The 12,011-nt window shown below is 40.7% G+C and overlaps 1 protein-coding gene across 1 annotated transcript in view; it reads left to right on the plus strand.

Moving 5' to 3' along the window:
- The first annotated feature begins 1,427 nt into the window (after positions 1-1,427).
- Positions 1,428-12,011, plus strand: part of hs3st1l2 (heparan sulfate (glucosamine) 3-O-sulfotransferase 1-like 2) — a 28,263-nt gene continuing 17,679 nt past the window's right edge. Inside the window, exon 1 of the mRNA XM_054611095.1 lies at positions 1,428-1,670. The gene's annotated coding sequence lies outside the window, so the exon portion shown is untranslated. The remainder of the gene's footprint in view (positions 1,671-12,011) is intronic.

Consider the following 12,011-nt stretch of genomic DNA (forward strand, 5'->3'; position numbering starts at 1 on the left):
ACTTGGGCTCGTAGCCCTTCTTACCCAAAGGCGTGTTAATACAGATGTGGATATAAACACCTTCGAAACTGACGCAGAATGTTTGTATTTTCAACTTTAATTTCAAATGCGTTGCAAGAACAGAGACCAAAACCAAATACTTCAAGAAACTGTGAGTTATTGCACACCCCGTCTGCTCAGCCTACCGAGGAGCAGTTTAATGTGGATCTAGAGCAGATTATCAGGCTAAAGCTAAATTCTGTAATCGCTGTGATGGGCTTAAAGAGAATTGAGTAGGGGTCTCCTCAAGGTTAAACTGCTGGCTGTCATTTTGTATTAGCAGTCAGTGTTCATTCATGTGCTCAGCGTTTTTTTTTTTCTTCTCTGCAACATGTCTAGGGATTGATCTGGATGGCAAATTTGGCAAATTGTGTCTTTAAAAAAAACGTATTGATTGAATCATTTTTGTCTGAATTAAAGTCCTTGACGTTTTTAAAGAGGGAGCAAAGGAAAGTAAGAATGTTTTATCCTGTTTCCAAACAACTTGTTTCGAGTAATACATTAAGTTGAGTCATTTACTTTGCATTGATTCAAGTGCAGCAAGCTCTTAAAAATTCGGATTCTTATTTCTGAGACATTACTGAAGAGATGGAGATGTATTTTTGTTTTTTTGCAGTTTAACTTAAGAGGTTGCAAAAGATCTTTAAATAGAAACAATCTTGCAAGTGCATGACTGTGATCGGACATTTTTAAATCTAGAATCTTCTTTCAATGTATTCATGCCATGCTTCTCTAACGCTCAACGTCCCAACATTTACCAAGTTCTGTTCAGTCACATCAACAACCGTTGATAAGCGATTTGTCCCTGAAATGATTAGAAAAGTGAAACGATTTCTTTTCTCTCCAATGTCAAAGGCAGAGAAAACGTGGAAACACTGATATGGGGTTAAACAAAAAAGCAACAGCTCACAAAGAGAGGAGCCCATCAGAGGTATTTGGCTTGTTTTGTTGCCTTTGTGCCGACTCTCTTTAACTTATTTATGATGCTCGGGGATTCACAACAGCAAAACTGAACGACTATGAGGAGGAGAGGCAACAGAAAACAGGAGGTTAAAAACTTAAAAATCAAGCAGGAGGATCAGCTGGAGTCAAAACGGGAGCAGAGACTGATGAGGAGGTGGAGTTTAAATGTTTTTTGCTTCACGAGTCCTTCAAGGTGATCAGATGAAAGAAAAAGAAAAGACCTGATGTGGGAGATATGAACAAAAAAAGACAGAAGGAGGAGAGGGAGTGGGGTGTTTCCCCGAGGCGGAGATGTGTTTGTGTGTGAACTAATCTCTCTCTCTCTCTCTCTCTCTCTCTCTCTCTCACTCTCTCACTCACACACACACACACACACACACTCCCTCCCTCTCTTTCTCAGTCACTCAGTCAGTTGCAACAACACGCTCACCGAGGTCGGCAGCACAAAGCAGAGTCACTCTCTTACCAGCCTGCGCACACACACACACACACACTCTCTTACACTCATACACACACGCTCAGACTCGACACACACTTACTCAGCAATACCAGGGAGCTGAAGCAAGACTGACTAGAGGAAGGAAAGAAGGAAGGAAGGAAAGAAGGAAGGAGGAGAGAGAGAAGAAGTCGTAAAAGAGGAAGAGACATTTTGTGAAAACATCAATCAGGTAAGAAGTCTTTTATCAGTCTCTACTATTCACTCACTGCTTATCTTCTTTGTGGATAGCCCACTGAATCTGAAAAACTACAATGTGCATGAGTCAGGTGAAACACACAGTGTAAAGTCCCTCTTCATGCTGAGCAGGGTGACTGAGTTAACCTCATCTACCCTCACTTCTCTGCAAAAATCACACGTCTTTGAAGGCTTCTATATGTTTCACCTGACCAGTGAGAGAGTTCAGTGTAGAAGAAGAAGAAGAAGAAGAGTTGCCCGTGGTGCTTTAAAGTCCCAAATGCTGACATGCGAGGGAAAGAATGTCGAAAATGTTGAGGTTCATTCATCTGTGCAGATGAAGTTTCTTCATCTTTTTTGTGCGAGTGCGTCCAAGCGAGATCAGAGACACGAGGGAAAGTGAAAGCAGAAGCAAAATGCTGGAGGAGGAAGTTTTTAAAAATCTAACAAAAGGAGTACCTCAAAGAGTGCTTGCGTAGAGTTGCGTGGTACTCGTGCACATCGTTGTGAAATGACAAAATTTGTTTCGCATCCTTATAAAAAAACTGTTTTAAAAAGAAGGTAATTATTAATAAATTGGTTTGTATGGAAGTGAATACATATTCTTTTATAGTTCGATAAATACATTTTTTTCAACTGCCTTTATTGATGATAAATTACATTAGACATTTTTTGGAAACACTTTATATGACACCCATGTCTATAATGGATTAAAAAGCATTATAATCTGCTTATACTGTATATTCATAGTTATGAGCACTCATAAATATTCATAATGCTTTATAACAAAAATCATAACACATTACATTATACTGCATTTCATCATAATACATTTTTAGATCTAGTGAAATAATGTCATAACATGTTACGTGTTATTAAGTGTTATAATTCCAAATATGTAATCTTTTTATGCTGCATTATAATCACTCTTACTGTTATTGTTACTCTAAGCGGTTATTTTAAGTGAAAAATGATCATTAAATCTATGCACAAAAGAACACAAAAAGCTGAAAATATGTGTGTTATGATTATTGTTGTAGGCGTTATAGATATGTATGTGCTTTAAGACGATTATAAAAGGTGAAGTATGTTTATAATGCATGGGCAACATAGTGTTACTAATTTATTTTATTTTATCTTTTTGGTATCATAATACCATACTCTCTCCATCAAAAACCAAGACTGTCCGCGCCAAGAAAAATGACAGCACCAGTCGTTAAAGCTTAATGCCCGTTGTGTGATCTTATTGTAGAGCCACAAAGTCTGCAGAGGGGGGTCGAGCTGGTGGAGCGGCTCAACAAAACACTCGTTTCCTCTTTCTTAGAACATTGGTTGGTTCTCTAATCATGTGGTTACCATGACGCTGGAAATCTGATCACCTTAACAAAATCTTAATTTCAACCCAAAACCAGGAGGTTTTTCTTTAATCTTTACCAAGTTGTGTTCATAGACCAACAACGTTTTTTTGGCGTTTCATTTGAAGCACTTTTTTGCAAAAACAAAATAAGGCTTGGATTTTGTAGTGTTATCGTTTAAATTTTGTTGTGTTTCCAATAATGTCTTCCTTCTCATAATATCAAACCAAGATCACACGTCTTAAGCTTGATTTTGGCCAAACTTTGCACACATGGCAGCTAAAACAAGGCAGTAATTCACCCCTCATCATGTCACTCCCACATGAGTCCATACCATGAAGAAGACAAACGCCTGCTCTGGAGCTTCTGAAGAACTTAAACAGATTGTAAAAAAGAAAAAAAAAGAGACAACTGAAGCCGATCCAGGTCAGAGAGGCAGACATTGTGTGTTTTGACCTTCACTGTGTTTATAAATGTGAGCGGAGGAGGAGGATGACAGAGACAGAGACAGAGAGAGAGAGAAGAGATGAATGGAGTCATTGTCTGATCTGTGTGTTTGTGTGCTAAGTGTGGGGGGGGGGGGGGGGGCGGGGTTTCTTGTGTCCCAAAACAAACTGTCAGTGTCATGTGAGAGGTTAATGTTACACTAAAATGTGGCGCGGTCTGGTAAACAAAGAGATAACGTCCAATAACTGTTTCATCCGTGAGCGGTTCATGTGAATCATTGCTGTTATATGGTGTTTAATCTGTGATACTGTTACTCAGAAACCAAAAACGTGGGTTTAGTTACTTTTTTTAATAAGTAGAAGAAGAAGTGTCTGGTCGACTTTATCTGACCCACAGAAAAGCTAAACTCCTCACAGGTACCAAAGATGTCGACAAAAATAAAAAGCAAAGAAGGTCGTTAGTCACGGATGTGGTGTGGGCCCAAAAGCAGTACGACCAGGAGACAGATAAAGTTCTGGAGCTTTATTTAAAGCTGAGCACACAGCAGACAGACAGGCAGGGTCAGACTCACATTGGGAAACAGGCAGGGGATCAGGCAGACAGGAAACCAGAGGAAGCGGAGGCTAAACTCGTGGTCGGGGACAGAAGGCTAAGGTGGCTAACCGAGGCAAAGGCAAGGTAGGGGAACGGCAGGAACGCCGACGGGAAAGGAGTCGGCCAGAAAGCCAGCGGGAAAGGAGGTGCAGGCGTCGGCCAGAAAGCCGGCGAGACAGGCGCAGTCTGGATAGCCGACGGGTCGGCAGGAAAGCCGACTGGTCAGTAGGTGAAGGAGTCGGCAGGAAAGCCGAAGGGTCAGGAGTCGGCCGGAACGCCGACGGGTCAGGAGTCGGCCGGAACGCCGAAGGGTCAGGAGTCGGCCGGGACGCCGGACGGGTCAGGAGTCAGCCGGGACAGGAGTCGGCAGGAATGCCGAAGGGTCAGGAGTCGGCCGGAACGCCGAAGGGTCAGGAGTCGGCCGGAATGCCGACGGGACAGGAGTCGGCCAGAATGGCGAAGGGTCAGGAGTCGGCCGGAACGCCAACGGGACAGGCGTCAGCTGGAAAGCCGGCGGAAAAGGAACCCGAACTGGGCCTGTGATGAGGTGTCGAACGCTGGGTCCATGTCTTGGCCAGATCGTACTGTCACGGATGTGGTGTGGACCCAAAAGCAGTACGACCAGGAGACAGATAAAGTTCTGGAGCTTTATTTAAAGCTGAGCACACAGCAGACAGACAGGCAGGGTCAGACTCACATTGGGAAACAGGCAGGGGATCAGGCAGACGGAAACCAGAGGAAGCGGAGGCTAAACTCGTGGTCGGGGACAGAAGGCTAAGGTGGCTAACCGAGGCAAAGGCAAGGTAGGGGAATTCGGTGGTCGGGGACAGAAGGCTCTCTTGCCTGTGCCTCTTTGACCGGGGCACAGGCAAGGCAAGGCAGGGAAGTCCAGACAGGCAGGCAGGGTCGGCAACGGGAAATCAGTCCACGGGAAATTGCTGGAAGGTCTGACATAAATGCAACGAACGATCTGGCAGCGAGTGTGTGAATGAGTGGGGCATTTATACTGCAGGGTGTAGGTGCAGCAGAGTGAGCAGGTGAGAGGGATGGTGCTGATGAGGTGGGTGTGGCAGACAGGTGCACTGCATGAGGCTGATTAGGTGAGTGAGGGAGAGTGTGGTGAGAGAGAGGGGGCTGGGCTGTGAGCTGGAAGTGGAACTGGGAGTGGCCGGAGTGAACTGAGAGAGAGTGACAGGCAGGTGAACAGAGTGAGCCAATTAGGTGAGTGAGACAGAGTGACAGGGAGTATGGAAGACAAACTGTCAGTATTGAGGAAGAACTGTGACAGTTATGGATTCTTTAAAATCCAACAAGACAATTGGACATCCAAGTTTAATGGGATTGTTTAATAAGTATAAGGGAGTTAAATAAGTGTCAAAAACCCACAAAAGGTAGAATCCTTAAACCTACAATAACTGATATTTTAGGCAACTTGGGGGCAGCAATAACATGTTGTGAACTCAACATTGACATATCATCACCTTTTAAGTTAATATGGTTGCCAACTGTTGTTTATTTACACATCCAGCAGTTACGGGTAAAATTTATCTAGTTTCTAGCTATCTTAAAAGGCCCTAAACACCGGGGTCATTATGAATAAAAGACCCGCCTGTGAATATTTTGCATCAGAACTATTTATACCTGCACCAATAGATTCCTGCATGCAGAGGACTAACTACAGGGATCACATTGACCCAGAGCAGTCTGTCTGAGCTTAAGTGTAACTGCTATTTTTATGAGTTTCCTTGAAGTGAAATGCTCTGAGTGAATTTGAGTTTCCTCTGGTAAACAGTTAACTTAAGTATGGGGCTTTTATTGTGAAAGGTAAGAACAGAAGGAGCTAATCTTGTCTACACCGCCTTTGTCAAGGTTGAAAGGAGTAATAACGTTTTTTAGTCTCCGTTTGGACTCCTGATCCTCCGTGTTATCCTTCACTATAGTGAACGAAACTAAAAATTACCGTTGACATTTTATCACTTGACTCGTTTGCTTCTAGCTAGTTACGTGAGTTGTAAGTAAAGTAAAGTAAAGTTAACAATAACATGCTCTTTTTCTAGCTTCCTTTGAAGACAGAAGTTTATTTTGAAAGGACACTTTGCATGTAAGCAGCGTATATTAACAAGTCGTCCCGAAATGTTAATAAAAAAACAACAATAGAGGGGTACATAGTGCGTAGATCTTCGGTGCCAAGGGCTACTGACCAAGCGGAGATATTTGACTAGTTTGGAGCGAGAATGTGTTGGTGTTAAAGTACTCCTGACAAAAAAAACAACAGATTTAAATTGTGAATTAACCGCATCCAATAAGGGAATATCTGCCTCAGTAGCTGCTAAATGCTCCTCTTTATTCTCTTCATGCTATTGAGTGTTTTTGCTGAAACCTGAAACCTTAGCTGAACCTGAACGGTGAAGTTGCGGACCGGAAAACCGTAACGGAAAATGCAGACTCAGCAGTGACTCTCTGTGGGTTCATCACTACAAGCACCTACTTTTACACACAAGTTGTCATCTTATCCATTTCCTGTATAGAAATACAGATTTTAGCACCTTTAACTAGCTATTGATAAGCGACAGGCTTTATAGCAGCGCAAACAAAACCAAAGGAAACCAAATTTCTTGCTTCCATATAGATATATCCTTTTTTACTCCAAAAAAGTGATGTAAAGGTGCAAAATAGTGTAATATGACATCACTGTTTGTTATGGCAACCCAACTATAAAAAAACTTTAAAACATTATTGTTGCCTGCTTTGAGTGTGTCAAATGATTACATGAAAGAATTACAAGAAATAGCCCTTTAAGTGTCTCTTGAGAGAAACAATGCCTCATACATGCATTATTTCTTATTAACAAATATAAATTGTGAACTTGAGTTATATCCCACTTCAGAAGAGTTAAAGTGCTCCACAAAGAGTAAAACAAGAAGAGGATCACAAACCGACGAAGCAATTAAAAACCAGAGACGGTAAACAAGCGAATCAATAACAAAGTGATTAGAAGATAAAACACCGTCGATAAAATGCAGACAAGCGAAGCCGCAGCGATAAAACTGTTCACCTAAAACCGATTTTAATGTTTTTCCATGGCCTTTTTGTTTCTCTCCAAACTGTTTCCTATTTGCCTGAGAATCCAATCAGTTTAATTTCCCCCCCCCCAAAAAAAAACTGATTAAGATTATGCACTTAGAGCTTCACAGCCACAAATCCTTGTTTAGACACAATCCTAATTGTTGCAGAAAGCTGGCACCCCGGGGCCACGCGGAGGGGGAGGAACAGCAGGGTTTTTTTCAGAACAGTACCCATTTTCTTTAAAAAAAAAAAAAAAAAAAAAAAAAAAAAATAGCCAGTGGGGAGGAGTGGGAGATTGAGACATTGACGATGGAGAATTAAGGGACAAATTGGTGTAAAAGTTCGTGAGCGAGGGGCAATTTGGATCAGAAGCTAAATGGATTTATTTTGGAGAAAATTAGGAACACGGGACGATTTGAGAGGGAGATAAGAGGCTGAGAGCCACATTGACAAAGACATCGTGTCAAACCTAGAGTGGGGAGATTTGACGTGTGTGTGTGTGTGTGTGTGTGTGCTACTGTGTGTGTGTGTGTGTGTGTGTGTGTGTGTGTGTGTGTGTGTGTGTGTGTGTGTGTGTGTGTGTGTGTGTGAAGCGGGTCTCTGCCACCTTGGTAGCGGAGTACATTATGGCTGTTTGGGCACATTAAGGGGCATTAGCTGGAGGAGCATCCCTGAATAATGCATGGCCTTTATTTATGAGCAGAGTGCATACGTCCTCTGAAGCGCACTGAACCGGGGTACACACACACACACACACACACATATATACATATTGTCACATGCATATGAGTCCTCCTTTTAAGTCACTCATACAGGCTTTCAAAATCACAAAGTTTGCCGAACTGGACTTGACGTATGCTTATATAAGTGTGAAAAAGCATGACTGTCTGAGTGTGTGCATGTGTGTGTGTGTGTGTGTGTGTGTGTGTGTGTGTGTGTGTGTGTGTATGTGAGCAGCTGAGTGTGTGACTGACAATATCTTTAAGACACCTCCAAATTCCTACATGCCAACATCAAAATGAGGCGGCAGAAAGTCGGTGCGCTCCGCTGATCGGTCCTCAGGTCTAACAGAGCAGCCAATGAGCCCATTAACGTCTCACACACACACACTAACACACACGCGGTGCACTTCTACTCGTATTCAGATGACATCCGACAATCAAAAACTTTTAAGTGACATTTTTATGATTGGCTGTTCTCAGAGTTTTATCACGGAGTGCTGAATTTTCCACCAGTTTTGTTCCAAGGTGAGAAATAATTTGACGTCTACTCTCACGGAAAATTACTGCAGGCATGAAAGAGAAAGAGTCACATCATCAGCAGAGGATTGATTTTAACGATTTAAAAAGGTGATAGGAGGATTCTCATACTTAATAATAATTCTACTCATAAATGATTAATATGAGGTGATTTAAGATCTTTAGATATACTTTTTGTTAATTAAAATGTACAAATATTAACTTTTTTTTAACTCACACTTCTGAAATATTTCAATAACTTATCTTTGCAGATGTAGAAGTTCTTTAGGTTTATTGTCCAAATCAATTGTTGCATGTTTTTTTTTTGGATTAACTGCAAATAATGTACATTACTGCTGCCTATTTTACACTTAAGATGATCTACCTTCTGCTGATCAAAATTCACAACTGTGTGATTTTACAAGACCTGCGGAGACTTCTGTAATCTATCACTGTGAACAATATGCTGAGTGTTGAAAAGTTGCAGTTCGCCGTGCCCTCATCAGAGTTTGATGTTTTATTATCTTAAACTAAAACTGAAACCAAAACAAAAATAAGTAGTGAAATATATTGTTAGTAAACCAAAATTAAATAAAAACGACATGCTTTATGAAAAACTAAGCTGAAACGATGCTGCCTGGCTAAAAAACGTATACAAATTAAATGAAAATGAACATAAAATCATGTCATTTTTAGTTTTTTTTGTTTTTCTACGTCATTACTGATAAAAAGGAGACTAAATTTCTGAATTTCTGTCAACTCTTATGACATTGAACCACAGAAATGAAATGGGCACAGCCTCAATGTGATCTTGATGGTTTCTCAAAAACTCTGTCAGCATCGAAAGTCTCAATCAAGTTTTAGATAATAACATTTTCTTTTAAAACTCTGTATGTTCTTATTTAGGGATGTAGTGGTGCTTAAAGAGCTGTGGCTGGAAGGAGGCCAATGCGCTCTGGAGGTCAGTGTTAGCTGTGTTTGTCAAACCTTGGGGTCGGAGTTCATCAGCCTGGCAGTCGCCCACTCGGTCACGGTGAAGGTTCAGTGTGACTTGGCAGGGACACACACACACACAAACACCGTCAAGGCCGTCGCACCTCAGAGGAACTCCTGGTGGACGGCAGATGGAGGAAGGCAGCACGACCACACGGTTGTAGTTTGTGTTATTATGATTCCATTCTGCTTTTCTGCTTTGATTTACAGTTTAACCCCAGAGAAAATGACAGAATTCTGTTTTAAACCCAAACCCAAATCTGAGCAGAGTTAATCACCATCACATATTTTACGCTGGTCATCTCATTTTCAGGATGTGGCTACAGGTTGTGAATGTTATTTAGGCTGCCTTTAAAAACTGCACTGTGTCTTGTAGTGTAAAGTCAGCAAAACTTGTTTTAATATTTAAGTTTTCTTTGTTTTAGTTTTCGAAATTTGCAAATACCTAAATTGATTCTGCATTGGGTACAAAGGAAATTCGGATTTGATAAAATTCTATTTAAATCCAACCCCAATTAAAACTTATCAAAGCATCCATAGAGACCATACGCTCCAAACTATCCTCACTTAACCAAAAAATATGTTCTATTTCTGTCGCAGTTTTAGAGCTATGATGAGGTGATAGCATGACTAAGTATTACAACATATCCTCTAAAAGTTCATATGATATCTGACAAAAAAGAAACACATTTTTTGTGCGCTTTCCTACAAAACCAGCAACACGTGGCAGTCTTTTCAAAATAAACTTCTGAAACAACTTAGTTAGGTTAAGGAAACGATTCTGAAATACTTAGTTAGGTTCAGGCAACAAAACTACTTAGTTAGGTTTAGGAACAGATTGGGGCTTGGATTAAAATAACTACGGAAGTGGCATACCTAAATAGTGACGATTGAATCAACAATGACCTCTGGTTTCACACGGATCCTTGGTGAAAGACGAGCATTGTGTCACATGCAGTAGTCTCATGCATAGTCATGTTAAAATCAACCTCAGGAAGTGGTTTTGTTGCCCAAACCAAACTTCCTATGAAGACAGACTTTTGAAAAGACGCTATGCATGTTACGAGCAGGAAATTGACGTGCTGTCACTGAGACGTGCAAAAACTGTCGTGAGAGGGACACGAAAAGCATCACAAGTGTAAAGCTTATTACAACTGAAGCTGTGGTAGTTGACGCATTGGTGTGAGAATGTGTTGCAATTACATATGAAAGATAAAGATACATATTTAAGAAGATATATGGATGTTTTTTTCACAGTAAAGTCTTCTGTAAAGACACAAAGCTGCAGTTGATTGTTCAATACTCCAAAGGCCTAATTTAGATGTATTTCTTTAACCCTGAACAAGCACTTTGAGAAAGGCCAAAAAGCGACTTCAATGACACCACTTTTGTCAGAGAAGTTTATTGCAGATTGTTGAAGTTGAATGGACTCATTTCAGCTCTATTAATTACGTGATACTGCATTGATCCCCGGAGGGAAGTTTCCTTTCCCTTTGCCGTTCTGCGCTTAGAGCTCAGAGGTCGGCTAACGGAGCGTTGAAGAGCAGCTGTCCTGAGGGCCGGCTGGGTTTCAGTGTCGAGCTCAAGGGCACTACAGCAAGATTAGATTTTTTTTTAGTCAACACTCTGGGCTCGAGCCAAAGTTTTCAGGCTGAGGGAGGATCCTCCCACTCACGGTGAACGGGAACATCATCACTCCACCAGAGTAGAATACGCATACAGAGAAACTTAGACTGAGTGAGAATACAGAACTACATAATCTCATTATATTGGAAATGTGTAGAGAATAGTAGTTACCAGAGGTGGGACCAAGTCATTGTTTTTTAAGTCACAAGTAGAGTCAAGTTATTATTAATAAAATAATGTAAAAATGACAAAAAACCTGAAACTGAATTTATAGGAAAATTATTTTGGTAATTAAGTGTTGATTTGGGAATAATGTTGGCTGAATTAGGAAATTAATTGATTTGTGGCAAACTTTTTAAATAACACTCTTTTTAATCTTTGTGCTGAAAGGAAAGCGTTAATTATTTTTAAGTCAATAGGCTCAAGTTCAAGTGAAGTCAGGAGTCACTGGTGTTGAAGTCCGAGTCGAGTTGCAAGTTTTTTTTTATTTTGTCAAGTAGAGTCAAGTCATGTGACTCGAGTCCATCCGTCTGGTAGATACAGGAGAAGAAAAGTTTTCTGATGTGATACCTAACTCTATGTTCAAGCAGCAATTTTAGGGGTGGTTTTCATGGTGCATTTTAACATTTCAGATGATTTTCCAAACTGCCAAAAATTTTAATTATAGATGAAGCAAAAAATGTCTCTTTGTCTTCAAAGTCTAATTCCTGTCAAACTCAACTCATAAATGCAATCTAATGGTTTGTGTACTGAGACAGATATTGTCTGTTTTTTTGTGTGTCGCTCAGGAAGAAAACAATGCCAAATTGAAAATCAATTAGGATCTTTTTTCAAATTAAACACATCCATGTGACTATGCAACCATCAGAGCTAGAGACGCACTATTAAATATCGAGTTGGCACCAATGGTAGGCTGGAGTAAGTGGATTTTTGTTGCCTTTCAACCTAACTGATGTTTTGTTGCATAAACTTATTGTTTGTGACGTCCCAAAAAAACTAATTAAAGCAGACAATAAT

Source organism: Anoplopoma fimbria, chromosome 13, assembly GCF_027596085.1.
Source record: "Anoplopoma fimbria isolate UVic2021 breed Golden Eagle Sablefish chromosome 13, Afim_UVic_2022, whole genome shotgun sequence".
NCBI classification, from domain to species: Eukaryota; Metazoa; Chordata; class Actinopteri; order Perciformes; family Anoplopomatidae; genus Anoplopoma; species Anoplopoma fimbria.